The 15376-nt window shown below is 31.1% G+C and overlaps 2 long non-coding RNA genes across 2 annotated transcripts; one reads left to right on the top strand and one right to left on the bottom strand.

Moving 5' to 3' along the window:
* The first annotated feature begins 3500 nt into the window (after window positions 1–3500).
* On the top strand, window positions 3501–8972 carry LOC134682024 (uncharacterized). The gene is made up of 3 exons (XR_010100761.1): window positions 3501–3628; window positions 5016–5073; window positions 8514–8972. It is a non-coding gene; the product is annotated as an uncharacterized LOC134682024 (long non-coding RNA).
* A 2690-nt stretch (window positions 8973–11662) lies between these two features.
* LOC134681230 (uncharacterized) lies at window positions 11663–15376 on the bottom strand. The gene is made up of 2 exons (XR_010100580.1): window positions 15233–15376; window positions 11663–14462 (listed from the first exon to the last, which is right to left on the bottom strand). It is a non-coding gene; the product is annotated as an uncharacterized LOC134681230 (long non-coding RNA).

Genomic DNA, 15376 nt, shown 5'->3' on the forward strand with positions numbered 1-15376 from the left:
CGAACGTAATCAATTCATTACTGGTGAATTGGACTAGAGATTTTATTACCACAAATAATTTAAAACCTTTATTAAATTCTTCCATAGATACAAAGATTTTGTTTTGAAGTTTGGTTGTAGAAAACTTATTTCAAACCGAGGGACATCCTCATTTTTACGGAAATGTTGTTTACCGTGCCAGGAAATTTAGAAACGATCCTGGTAAACTTATCAATCCTTTCAATAAACCTATTCTAAAAGGTTACCAATTTAACATTGTAATTAGATTGTTGAATTAGATTGTTGAATTTAAAAATATTGTTTTATTGGTATTAATATTGATGTTGTAGTCAGTAAATTAAAAGCAAACTAAATATCATTGTAACATACATATACACATTCATGGAACTACAATTTGTCGATACCTGTATCTTGGCTCTGCACATGGTCATATTTTTATCCGACTGTTTATGACGTTTTAACACTTAATGCATTGGGTGTGTACTAATTATTTTTTTGTATTAGTTGTTAGTGGCCCTGAACTAGCTGTCAGTAACTGCGAGTACTCTCAGATCTGTACTCAATGTACTTTTATGGTTTGGATTGATGACATAGATATGCATACAAAAATTTTATCAATAAAATAATATCCATATATAATACACACATTTGTTTCTATTTGTCCCAAGTGATTTATAATACTTACATGTTTTGCATACTGTACACCAATATTCATATTTTGAGTTGTCTTTAATATTTTTAGTTGTGTGTAGGTACCCCCTGATGAAGTTCTTTAATAATTTTAGTTGTGTGTAGGTACCCCCTGATGAAGTCTTGTAATCTAAATGCATTCTGTTACTATGAATTATCTGCTCTCTTAAAGTTAGATCTAAACCAAAATACCAAAGAAAAATTACAAAAACTAAGAATAAAGATAAATTTAGTTTATATTTCCACCTTTTGTAGATCAGGTATTTATGTCTTAAAAAAAAGAAAATCCAAACACATTTAATGTGCCAGTGTGTTGTAGCCAAAAGTATTTCTAGGCTGTCCAAAATAGTAGTTTTTCAATGTCTTTAGTTTATTTTATCAATATTTTCATTAACGACTTATCATATGTTCATAGTTAAACTAAATATCAAAAAAGGTGTAGTTTAACATGGATAAATATATAAAATATAAATATGATAAATGAGACAGTTGACTGCCTGTCTATTACACAAAAAGATTTTCTTTCAATAATCTGTAAATATTGTTCTACATGTAACAGTCATTTGAATTGTACTATGAAGAGTTTGGACTGCAAAGTAAGAATAGGTATATATATACACCTTTACCGGAAAAAAAGATTCTGGCCAAACATGTTTTAGAACCACTTTACTTTAACCATAACCGATGGTAATTATATAACAAAAAACTACATATTTAACATCTTGTGATAGACCATAAGTATGTTAACCCAATATAGAACAACAAAAATCATGAACATGTACATCTATTAAAAACTCGGCTATGTGTTATATTAACACCTTACTAATGTACTAGTTACTATTATTTAAACAAAAATATTTCTTTCCTTATTCAAGTTCCCTACCAACAGAGATATGAATTATATTTTGTCAAAATCTGTCATTGTATCTGAGTTTTTTGTATGTGTGGTTTGTTTTTATTTTCATAAAATTTATATTCCCATGGTTTATATTTGTATTTTCAAACCCTGATTTAAGTCTCAAAATATATTGAGTTAACATTGACAAATTATGTCATTTTTTGTCGATATTTCTATATGTTCTAAATAGGACATAAGATTGGTCAATTGGAATTTTATCTGGTATATTACATAAATTCTTTTTTATCAAGTTCACAACCTAAATGTAAATCAATTGTAAATGTTACCAAATTATTTCCATGCATACAGGCAAAAAATATAAGCCATTTGACTCTCTTTTTTGAAGTACGACAGTTTGTAAATTTTTGTCACACATCTTCATGTTCACAGCAGATTAATTTCGTACTAACCAAGCATGAAATATTTGACACTAGACATTAAAATTGTGAATGAAAATGAGGAATATGTCAAAGAGACAACAATCCAGTCAACGAGCAGAAAATAGCCGAAGGTCACTAGACGGTCATTAATGAGTCTTAAACACAGCGAAAAAATTATGCACCCTGAATACAAATGTTTACTAGTTCAGTGATAATATATTTCACAATAGATTCTTAAATTTGTAAATGAACCTTAACATAGAAGTCAATTGTTCAAAGCGACATCTCATAATTTGTCAGTAAATCTCCAATTGAACTTTATGAAATTTGAACATTGTTTTTGAATATGCTTTTTATTTCAATACCAATATAATTGTTATGCATATATCTAATAGTGGTTTTTTTTTCTGAAAAAATAAAACGTTTTCGGAACCAATTATCCCACACAACTATGAAAATGAAGTATGTTTTCAGTCTTATTTTACGCTATGTTTATGTAGCTAAATTAATCTCATTATGTATTGTTCAAGTAAACGTGTTAAGAAAGGGATTTAAATAATGCACCGATATTATGTAACAATATCGATATAAGATTTAAGTGTGGACTTTCTCAAAATATCACTGCACGAATGATGTCAATACGTGACATAAATTACCTGTGTGATGTGTTTGATACAAAAACAAAATCAAAAACATTTCACCAACATGTAAATTTAAAACGTTATAGTGTATGAATGAGTTTTACTACAAACAAAGGTCGATTACCTGTTCTGTCCGAGGACCTTACAGAAGGAAGTCGATAGAATGATAATACCAAGGAAAATGTTAAAATAGAATAAGTGTATCAGACATTTTAACGAGTTTTACAAGTATTGTGCTAATTCAGTATTATATTAAACTCCAGAAAAAAAGAAAAAAAACCAGAGCAAGTCACTCCATTTATATCCCTTCGAAGTTGAAACATCTAACAACTGTATAAATATATTGAATACGGTTATAGAGACCTGCTACTTCTTTATTACAAACCCAATGATAATTTCGATGAATAAGTTGTTATGGTTAGAGCATAGAAAATATTCTCAGAAATGTATATTAAAAGGTCACTTATGATTGAATGTGACACGAGGAGATAAACCTTAACACAATAAACAAACTTTGCTTTATGATTTGTTTAATTGCTTAATTTTTGTTGAAAAGGTGTAATACGTCAGTCTTGTAGACCCTGAATAATAAATACAACAGTTGTGTTTGGTTTTGAATCATTTTCAGCTTCATGGAAACAAACTTATGCAGATCATGAAACGATCAATGTTCGTTTGAAAAGGGGAAACAATGATCTTAATGATCCATAACTAAATTTGAAAGAAAAAAATTGTATGATCATTATGATAATTATATAAATAACAATAATGTTGTTTTAATGGTCCTGTTCGTTGTATTGTCGAATGTATTGTAAATATTTTATTTCTATTATACACCTCAGGATTATCAAACACATCATACAGGTATATACAACGAATGATCATTTGTGAGTTTTGAGATTCTCCCCACATTAGACTGTTGAATCATTCGTATTTAACATCAGCGCCAGAAGTTGCCTTCACTTTACTTTCTATCACGGCTTATACAACACGCAAGTTTTATTCCCCAACTCGAAAAGGTAAGATATTTTCAAGTAGCATTCCAGTGATAATCACTAAAATGAACACGTAATTGCTTTAAATTTGTTTACTGCTAGCTATCATCATCGTCATATATCATTTTTATTGTATAATACGCCTTACGAATGTTTCATCTGTATAAAACTCATTAGACAATAGTGATGTAGATTTAAAAAAAAGGAAATGCCAATTCAACTGCGAAGTTGGTTTTATATAAGAAAACGAAATTCCGACAAGCATATGTTGTTAATGTCAGTCTGAGTATCTTCAAAGCATAAGTAAAAAAAACCCAACAAAAACAATGTTTAAGTTTAAGACACTTTCAAATTCATATGTCAGTCAGGTTAATTGAAGTCTGGAGCTGACATGTCAGTTAACTGCTAGTAGTCTGTTGTTATTTATGTATTATTGTCATTTTGTTTATTTTCTTTGGTTACATCTTCTGACATCAGACTCGGACTTCTCTCGAACTGAATTTTAATGTGCGTATTGTAATGCGGTTACTTTTCTACATTGGTTAGAGGTATAGGGGGAGGGTTGAGATCGCACAAACATGTTTAACTCCGCCGCTTTTTTGCGCCTGTCCCAAGTCAGGAGCCTCTGGCCTTTGTTAGTCTTGTATTAGTTTAATTTTAGTTGCTTGTGTACAATTTGGAAATTATTATGGAGTTTATTATCACTGAACTAGTATATATTTGTTTAGGGGCCAGCTGAAAGACGCCTCCGGGTGCGGTAATTTCTCGCTACATTGAAGACCTGTTGGTGACCTTCTGCTGTTGTTTTTTTATTTGGTCGGGTTGTTGTCTCTTTGACACATTCCCCATTTCCATTTTCAATTTCATTTTAACATGGCTAGGCATTATATTTGACCACATTTTACACCTCGCTAACGCTCAGTGTAAAATGTCGACAAATATAATGCCTATCCATGTTAAAATTAGCATAGAGCAAGACATTAAGTTTTTCTTAATTAGAGATAGGGGATGGGATTGTTGTAATGATATTTGGAATATATTTGTTCTCATCTGTGTAACGGATATTCTATAACGGTCAACAAACTCGTTATGGAGTCCGTTAAATTTATGAACAGACGATTCCAACTTCATCACTTTGAACTCTAGGTTTATAAGCGTCCTGGTTAGGAAATATCGTTTATCCTTGGAGATATATACTCGGTCTGCAGGCGCTGCTTGAGTTTTGCTCATTGAATCGGAAAGTTCATATAATTCGAAACAATCTCTTTCGACTTATATTGGAATATAATATACAATTTTTAATTTGCACTATTTAAAATAACTGTCCCGCATATAGGTTGCTGTAAAGAAATAAGGTTTTTCACTTTATCTTAAATTTATTAATGCAAATAATTGGCTTTATTTTTTTCAGAAAAATTGCACCATGAGAGTTTTCTTTGCTTTTTGCATCATACTGATATGTTTGTCGGGTAAGTTAGTATTATTCCCACATAGAATAATTCTAAAAAGAAAATTATTAAACACCATAACACAATGAATATGGTAAACGGCGATCCGCCACAAAATTTGTATTACGAACTGTTTTAATTGGTTTATCGAAGGATTTAATCAAAATAATGAGTGAGTATAATTTTCGTAAGTGCCCATTACTCCAAACACAGGACAGCACCACACAAGTTAAGAAAATATATTATCAATGGACTAAATACTTCCATTTCCTTTCATGGTTTCCAAAATGTGCAAGGGTTCCGCGGAAACCAAGTGTCTCGCCTACCTTTGCTGTAAATCGCAGGCTAAACAAAAGTGGGGAAAAAATATTCCTCTTGATACTATATTATGATTGTAAAAAGCTTCTGTCCAAGTTTGGTAAAAAAAATTAGGATAGGTAATGAATCTAATAAATGATTTGAAAACTTTAACTGCAGACTGTATGTAATTTTAACTGGAAGAAAATCTAAGTCCATTTAAAAGTAAAATACAGACAAAATGGAGTCATCTTTTTACAAAATTTACTTCTGGATACTATATAATGATCATAAACAAGCTTCTGTCCAAGTTTGGTACAAACCCAGGATAGTTTAAGAAAGTTATTAAAATTCTAAAAACTTTAACCACAGTGTGAATGTTATGTTTTTATGTTTACCCGCAGAAAAAAACTAAGTCCATTTATAAGTAAAATACGGAAAAATTGGAATTTTATTTTTACACAATTTACTTCTGGATATTATCTTATGATCATAAACAAGCTTCTGACCAAGTTTGGTACAAACCCAGGATAGTTTAAGAAAGTTATTAAAATTCTAAAAACTTTAACCACAGTGTGAATATTTGTGGACGCCGCCGCCGCCGCCGCCGACGACGGAATGTAGGATCGCTTAGTCTCGCTTGTTCGACTAAAGTCGAAGGCTCGACAATAATAGAGGATTACTGCTCACAAGGAATCTATTAAACCAAGAATTTCAAATGGTGAAGTTGAAGTTATCCCTTCGTAAATTTTACAGACGCCATCACGAGTTGGTTGACTGTTATGGAATATCTGTTTTACGGATGATATCGGATATGTTCCTTGTGTCGTAATTTCGTAATATGATCCCGTTCCCTTTTCGTGATAGTGAAATACCGAATAAGAGTATTTTTCGAGTTTGAAATAACATGAGCAACACGAATTAGGGGCGCCACATATGCAGTAGAATCTACTTATTCTTCCGGAACACCTGATATCACCCCAACTTTTTGGTGGGGTTAGTGTTGTTTAGTCTTTAGTTTTCTATGTTGTTTTGTGTACTATTATTTGCCTGTTAGTCTTTTTTTATTTATTAGCCATGGCGTTGTCAGTTTATTTTCTAATTCTGAGTGTGACTCCCCCTTGCATCTTTCGCTGCTCTTTTACATGAACGGGTAAGGCGTACGTTTTCATAACAATGGCGCATTGTCTCCAATACACATTCAAATGTATAGCAAATAAATAAAATTCGGTAATTCCTTACAATTCAATAGTAGAATAGACATACTTAGTTATTAAATAAACCTTGTAAAAAGTTCAAAAGAGGTCTCTGTGAATCAATTGGTACACTCAATTTTTTCTGACACTCTGATTCGTCATGAAGGAGAAAAATAAGTTCTCAAATTATAACTAACATAGGTTGCTAGAGATTAAGAAGTAAAGGCAACAGTAGCATACCGCTGTTCGAAATTTTTAAAACGATAGAGAAAAAACATATCCGGGTTAATACAAACTAAACCTGAGGGAAACGTATCAAATATAAGAGATCTACGACACAACAGAAACACATAAAAATTTAATATCCCTACCGGACCTGGTCGTCAATAAAGGGACGTATTTAATCACCGTTGGTTTGGTTTTTTTTTTTATTAATGAGGTATTGTAGGAATTGAAAAACTCTAATTATATGCACGCATTCCAATTACAATATTCGTAAATATTTGTATAATACAATAAGGCATATGTGACCGCCATGACATTTGCAGGCTTATGGAGGTAGAACGTCATTGTTAGAAAAATTATAAACATGATAAATATCGAGATTCAATGAAATACGTCTGTGTGAAGAAAAGATAAACACTTTCGTTGGCTTCTTTTTTGCGGACGCCGAACTATACATCATATATAAGTTTTGAAGAAGTTTTACTTTATCGTGTGAAGTGAAAAATATTTGAATCTACATTTTAAATTGATACAAAAAAAAATCAAATTTCTGCTTTATAGATTTCCTTTCATAAATGAAGTCTGAAATATATCCATAATAAATGCACCGTATCAAATGCATATAAGAGAACACCTACTTAAAAACTGTTACGCGTCGCTTACTATGTATAGAGACATGCATAATGAATCTAAATTAAAAAAAGGAATTATTAAAGCTTACTTTGATAAATTTTAAACTAACTTCATTTCAACAAGTTTAAATTAAATGTTCTAAAATAGAGCTACAAACAAACAAATACTGCTCTGCTCTAAAGTGTTTCTTTCATAAATGAAGTCTGAAATATATCCATAATAAATGCACCGTATCAAATTAATATATGAGAACACCTACTTATAAACTGTTACGCGTCGCTCACTATGTATAGAGACATGCATAATAAATCTAAATTAAAAAAAAAGGAATTCTTAAAGCTTACTTTGACAAATTTCAAACTAACTTCATTTCAACAAGTTTAAATTACATGTTCTAAAATAGAGCTAAAATTGTTTGCATTGCAGTAAATTTAAGTCTTTGAAATTTTATTCACATACGCTATTCAACATCACTAAAAGCCAATAAATACAATAATTTTGTGTTTTATAAATTAGTGGCTTCAATAAATAAAAGTCGTCATAGAACAATCTCATTTTTATACCGGTATTCGAAATGACTCGTTTCATTGCTATTACAACAAATATGTCATAATAACATGACAGAGAGTTTTGTTTCGGAATATTTTAGATAAATATACAAAAATCAAATTTTAGACAATGTACCCAACTAAGCCTTGAAATGGCTAGTCACATATAGTTAACGGCGATTTTCTCACAATGACGTTTTACCTCCATAAGCCTGGATATGTCTTGGCTGGTCACATATATCAAGCATGACGGATTACCGGCATACTTAGAGTATGTTTGCGTTTGTTTTTATATGTCGCGAGTTCTATATACACTCAATGTTATGATAATATGAGTGAGACAGCAACTAGAGGTACAAACAAAACCACTTCACGATTGTAAAGGTCACATTCTGTCAATATTATATCAGGCGATTAACTAATTATTTATTTTGTAAAAAAGATTATCAGACTTTATCATTTCGACCACAAATAAGTTGACATAAGTGACTGCATATGGCCTTTAAAAATATAAGCCTGATTATGAAAAATTGTTTTAGTAAAAAAAATCTATTTGTTTTAGGGTTTGATCATACTGATGCAGCTTTTAAATGCTTCAAAAGTTCCTGTATTATCAATGAAGGGTGCAGATTTGGATGTTTCGCCCATGGTTGTGGTTCATTTCAATATTTCTGCAATGTTGAAGATCGGCGATGCTGCTGTTATGGATGTATCTCCGATAAACAATCTGGTTAATTCGGTACTTTAAATATTGTCAAGTGCCGAGAATGTGTTTATTCGTGCATATAAGATTATAACATTAGTCTACGATTAAAACGTTTGGGCATTTTGATTGGTATTTATACAAATTGTTATCCATCATCATTAATTATATTTGAACATTTCAATTGTCGAGCAGGAAAACTTTCTAAATGCTGTATTATGCCTAATATGCCTAATGATTTTGTGCACTGCAAAAATAATCACATTTGTCTAGGACAGTTGCATTTCTAAAAATACATAAACTATAGTACAATTCATATATTTGGTATTTTTATCGGCTAATCTAAGAGCCACAAAGGTTTTTTGTTTGATGTAAGGAGCACGCCGTCATTTTGTTTGAAAAAAATGATGCAATGGATGATTTCTGGAATTCTACAACTTTTTGATGAATTATTTCAATCTAATATTTCAGTAGAGGTTGTGTCGGTTCTTGATAATTTCTTTTTTTTTTGTTACAAACCATAAAACTATTTACACATCTGTTATACAAACTTCTATTTAACCGATTGTGTCAAAGACGAATTGTGTATATGTGTCACCTAACGTTCATGCATTCCAAATTTCATCCAAAAACAAAATACAAAGACTTCTTATTCGGACGACTCCATTACAAAACACATTAGACGAGTTGATAACAGCTACCATATTCCTGACGTGATACAGGCATTTTTTTGGTTTAATTGCTATATAAACCTCTCACTTGTTTGATAGCCAAATAAAATGACATTACATTGACAAAGATGTGTGAACATAAACTGTTATCACAGAGATATGTCTCGCCTTTTTGTAATTTTAATCACAAACTAATACATGTAATGTAAGCAAACCATTAAAAGTCAATAGACCATGACTGAGGGGGCGGAGCCAAATAATCACCATGGCAATGAGATGTGACAATGCTAATACATCTGCATACCAATTATCATTGATGTACCACAAGTGGATCTCCATAAACTGACCTAATCACAAAGTAATACATGTAAAGCAAGAAAACCATTCAAAGTCAATAGACCATGACTGAGGGGGCGGAGCCAAAAAATCTCCATGGCAATGAGATGTGGCAATGGTAATACATCTGCATACCAATTATCATTGACGTACCACAAGTGGATCTCCATAAACTGACCTAATCACAAACTAATACATGTAAAGTAAGAAAACCATTCAAAGTCAATAGACCATGACTTAGGGGGCGGAGCCAAATAATCTCCATGGCAATGCGATGTGGCATTGGTAATACATCTGCATACCAATTATCATTGACATACCACTAGTGGTTCCCAATAAAACTGAGCTAATCACAAACTAATACATTGTTGACGCCATCGTCGTCGCCGACGCCAGAAACGGCATACCTATGTCTCGCTTATTGACTCCGTCAAGGCGAGAGAAAAAACCAGCAGACATAATGGTTAAAAATGTCAAAATAGGGGTACAGCAATTATAAACGTGTTATAATCTGAATCACTATAAAACAAGCTAATACGTCAAAAAAGATAATTAAAAAGGCATATGGACAAAGTGCTGGAGAATAAAAAAATATAAGAATATAAACTTATGTTTATCACATACATTTTATTACTGAATTATCAACTTTTGTGAAGATGACAGTTGTCTCTTGAATGTGTCAAAAAATAAATAACAATCAAAGTGCTTTAAGCACTGAGGGTAAATATTGCTTCAATTTATCAGTGGGAAGTGAAATTAAATATTACATTGGTTGTAGTTGATTGAACATGTTTAACCCCGCCACATTATTTATGTATGTGCCTGTCCCAAGTCAGGAGCATGTAATTCCGTGGTTGTCGTTTGTTTATGTGTTACATATTTGTTTTTCGTTCATCTTTTTACATAAATAAGGCCGTTAGTTTTCTCGTTTGAATGGTTTTACAGTCTTATCAGGGCCTTTTATATCTGACTATGCGGTATGGGCTTTGCTCATTGTTGAAGGCCGTACGGTGACCTATAGTTGTTAGTGTTTGTGTCATTTTGGTCTTTTGTGGATAGCTGTCTCATTGGCAATCATACCACATCTTCTTTTTTTTTATATTAACAGCAATTCAAGACAAAGGAAAATAACTCCAATTTTTAACAATGTCATCATTTACAATTTAGAACAGATGTTAGATCGCTGCACCTTGCAAAAGTTATGTAATTTTCTAAACAAGTGTAACATTATTTTGTGTCTTGGATATCTGAGCATGTATTACATCAAAAATTTCTGGAAAGGTTCACAGATAGGATGTATGTCACAATTGACAAATGATTGAGGTAGTGATACGTCTTGGTAGATTTAGATATCAAGTCAGTCCCATAAGGTTTGATTGCATTACATTATATAGAGTGTTTTTAGGTAAAGATTGCATGCATTACATGCAATCTTTACCTAAAAACACTCTAGAGAAAATTCAAAAAGGAGAGTTCATAATCAAATGGCAAAATCAAAAGCTCAAACACATCAAACAAATGGATAACAACTGCCATATTCCTGAATTGGTACAGGCATTTTTTATGTAGAAATTGTGGGATAAACCTGGTTTTATAACTAATAAACCTCTCACTTGCATGACAGTCTTTTATTTTTTTGTTATTATCTTGACAACAATGTATGAACAAAACAGTCAGACTTAATAGGCATAATGTAAGTAAATCACTATAAAAACGAACAAATCTATCCGTAAAGAAAAACATAAAGGCATATAACAGTATTTAATTGATCAACACTATTTATCACCTAAAAAGACTTTCAGCAACCTTGGCAGCCAGTTTTGTAAGGTGGAAAATATGAGAATACCTGGAAAAAACCTCAACCTCTGAACGCATTAATTTTATGGCCTTGCTAGTCTGATTTACAAGGATTTAAGCATCACTGACGAAGCATTTATTTTAGAAATTCGCATCTGTAATTGTTTAAGTCATTCCAGGCATGATAAAAACCAAAACTTCAAAAAATATTCTAATGGCCTTATTTTCAAATTGGCTCATTTTATTTTACAATTGTGAATAAACATTTAAATTTTAAATACATAGTAATCTAAAAATACTTTTGGCATCAAATGCCTTCCAGTTTATATTCAACTAGAACTAAAACAACTTGTCAACAAATACTTCAGTATAAGACTTTAATAAATTGACTGGTCAACCAATACTACAAAGCAATCTACACTATATTATTTTAATACAGTGAGACATGTTTAACCTGATAGTTTTGTTAAGGAATGACTGTAATATTTTTTCTGTCTATGAAGAATTAACATAAAAAATTTGGTGCACACTGAATAACGTGAACAGTGTGCACCACATTTTCTATGTTATTTCGAATAGACAGAAGAAATATTACAGCCATTTCTTATAATTTAATTCTTATTTCCATTTTAAACTGTAGAAAACCAAACGTTGATGACATCACGGTCACATGACAAAATTATGTCTACAAAATAACTTCAGCCAATCAGAAGACGCGTTACATCCAAAATTAAATTATTTGTGGATAAAACATATATTGAAAACAAAACAACTTTAACATGTGTGAATTTTCTAAGTAAGGCATTTGTCCATGCTGTCTTCAAATAATATACAGAACTAACTATGTCTATGTTCTGGTATGAGAAAAACTTCTATAATCACACATATCAAAATTAAAACAGAAAAGTCACAAATTTATGTCCATTAGAAAAATATATGCAAAGTGTGCCAGATTGGATACAACCATTATCAATGAGTTGAAGATTAACAAACTGATCAGCAATTTTTTTTCATTAGGTCAAATTATGGAACGAGAAACTACTGACCAAAAATTAGGAGGTTAACATTATGAGATGAAGAAATATTGTTACAAAACTGGTTGGTTCTGTTTTTAAAGAGAAGAGCAACATTTAACACAAAAAAAGATTTAATGAATTATGCTAATTTTGCTTTTTTTCAAGGTCTGAATAATGACGCTAGTCATCATAACCTCTCTTTTGAAAATGTATAAAGGTGGTACCTAACACTACAGGGAGATAACTCTACAAAATCAGCTTAACCTTTTAATCACGTTGTATTTTTATGGAAATATTATCTTCTCAATGATCAAAATTAGTGGTTGTCGAACAACTATATATCCAACCATTTTTTTCCTAAAAAGTGATTGCTTCAAGTTTTTGGAAAATTTTATATTTTTTTCAAAGGGTCAAAGTAAATATTTTGTCAAAAATTTATGTTAATTAAACGAGCCAAACTAATTTAAGTCAAAGTGTTGGGTACCACCTACACTAAATTCAGAGACCAATTTTCTAAATTCAATATATTTTTGACCCATTCCCAAATTTTTCATTTCTTATGCCAATTTTGTTGGCCCAGAACTCTCTATTCTTTAAACCTTATTCAGGACATTATATATAATCAAATTACTTTTAAATGCAAAATTAAAATAATTTGTCAATTGTTTTAGATTTCATAATGTGACACTGAGACCTATATCCCATAACTTATACAACTTAAGCAAAGTTGGATATCTATTAATCTAAGTCCTGATAAATGAAATTGTGACATTCCTTCAGTAAATGAATGAAGGATTAATGCAAAAGGCTTTGAAAAAATAAATTAAACAAATAGAATTATACACATATTAAAATGTACAGTTCATATATTACAATGGGTTTGGGAAAAATACAAACAAAACAAAACAAAAATGTCCTCATGGTATTTTTTTGAAAGTTTTAACCTATCACCTGATACACAAGTTAAAATGAATACAGATAAGTTTGAATGTCAAAGACTGGAGTATACTTTTTTGGAGATACTTATCAAGAGGCCTCCTGTAGATTTACTATAAGATCTTACAGTTCAGACACAGTTTTACAAAAATGATATACAGGCACTGATAATTAAAATGACAAGCCAGCATAACAACATTTTTTAAGGGTTTTGAACCTGATTCTGTCCGCTGCCACAGTTATGGTGTCAGGTATATGAATGATTTTCACATTTAAGGAGAGGCCTTGGTCTTGTAATTCTCAACTCTTTGAATGTGAAATTTGTTTTTCTGTCTTTAAAAATTTAATATACAATATTTTTTAATGGTACATTTTGAAGACAAATTTTAAATTCATAAATTATGCAATAAACCTAATTCTCAGGTTGCACAAATAAAAACAGAGACAATAACAGTTCATTAATTGATTCAAAATTCATGCACAGCATAAATTGTCATCATAACTTTCTTTGGAATTATCCAATCTATAACAAAAACACTTCATATAAAAATATATAATTTGAACAGCATCTGAAGCTGCATATGTACATAATTCTAGTGCAAATATTTTTTCTTCTACTAATATTTGAAACAATTTTTTTTATAATGAACAACATCTGTTTTACTGTAAAAATGTGTGTAAAAGGGTAGAAAGTGGAGTTTAATTATTGGAAGGTAGGTCATGGGTCAATTTTCAGTATGCTTTTATAACCATTATGCAAAATTATCCAAACAATGATTCTTGGTTGAATGGAAGTTTTGAAAGTCCCTTCCTACCCTCCCACAAACATTTCAATGGAATAGCCCTTACTATCATTAACAAGTTATTACAAAAGATGGAGTACCTACAGCAAGGTCTGACTGGAAAAGTTTACACATGTCTTTTTTTTTTAATCTGCATTATATAATAAACAAAAATTCTAAAAGGCCCCATAATGTTTTCAAAAGTTCGTTTATGATGTATATCATTGTTCACTATTACAGCTGGTCTTGATGTCTTCTACTGGGTGGTTTCTGAAATATAAAACATTTAAGGTTATTGAAGATTTATCTACTTTTCTGGATACCAATTCAAATGGGTTGAGAAAAACTAAAAATTTCTTATTTTAGTGTTTTGCAAATGTCTGCATACATGTACAAGCCTTTAAAAATGTGTAACTCATTGAATATTTAATTTCATGGTTTACCTGTACCTATAAAATCAACAAAAAAATGGTACCTTATGAATTAACATATAACAAAACAGGATCTATAATCTAATAGTCTAACTTTTTATTAAAAATATGCTCAGATGATTTACCACAGAAGATCAGAAAAAAAAATTGTGGACTGACCTTACAAATAAGTCACTCACATGGAATAATAAAAGTGACCCTTCATGATCATTGATAGGTGACCATTTGCAATAGGTTTTAAAACATTCTGATTCCTACACTGCCTATTCCAGTATGGTGGAAAATGGTTGAGGTGTTTTCATTCAGCATAGTTATTGTTCTAGGACCAGTGAAATTTTATAAATTGGCGAATCTGACTTATAAATTGGAAGAAAACTTTCCACATGTGTTTTAATTCATTGAAAAATAAGTCAATATTACTGTTTTCAGTGAAATTCTTGAATTTCACCTTATATTTTGCGACCACAGTAACAAACGTGTTCCTTTTCTCCTTTTGACTTTGATACTGAACGCATACTTTTTGTCATGATTATATTGGTAGTTAAAAACATTGATATGGCAGTTTACAAAAGTAATGATTATTTCTCTGTTAGTAAATCAAATTCTTACATTGTTTCGGTTAATACCATTATCAAAAACTGCAGCACGATTTCTCCTACTGTTTCCTGAAGAATCCAGAGCTGTTGTGCGAGGTTGAGTTGAGCCAGGTTGATACCGAGTCCTACTTGTTGTGGTTGGTGTGATATCTGCTGT

This window comes from Mytilus trossulus, chromosome 8 (assembly GCF_036588685.1).
Source record: "Mytilus trossulus isolate FHL-02 chromosome 8, PNRI_Mtr1.1.1.hap1, whole genome shotgun sequence".
NCBI classification, from domain to species: Eukaryota; Metazoa; Mollusca; class Bivalvia; order Mytilida; family Mytilidae; genus Mytilus; species Mytilus trossulus.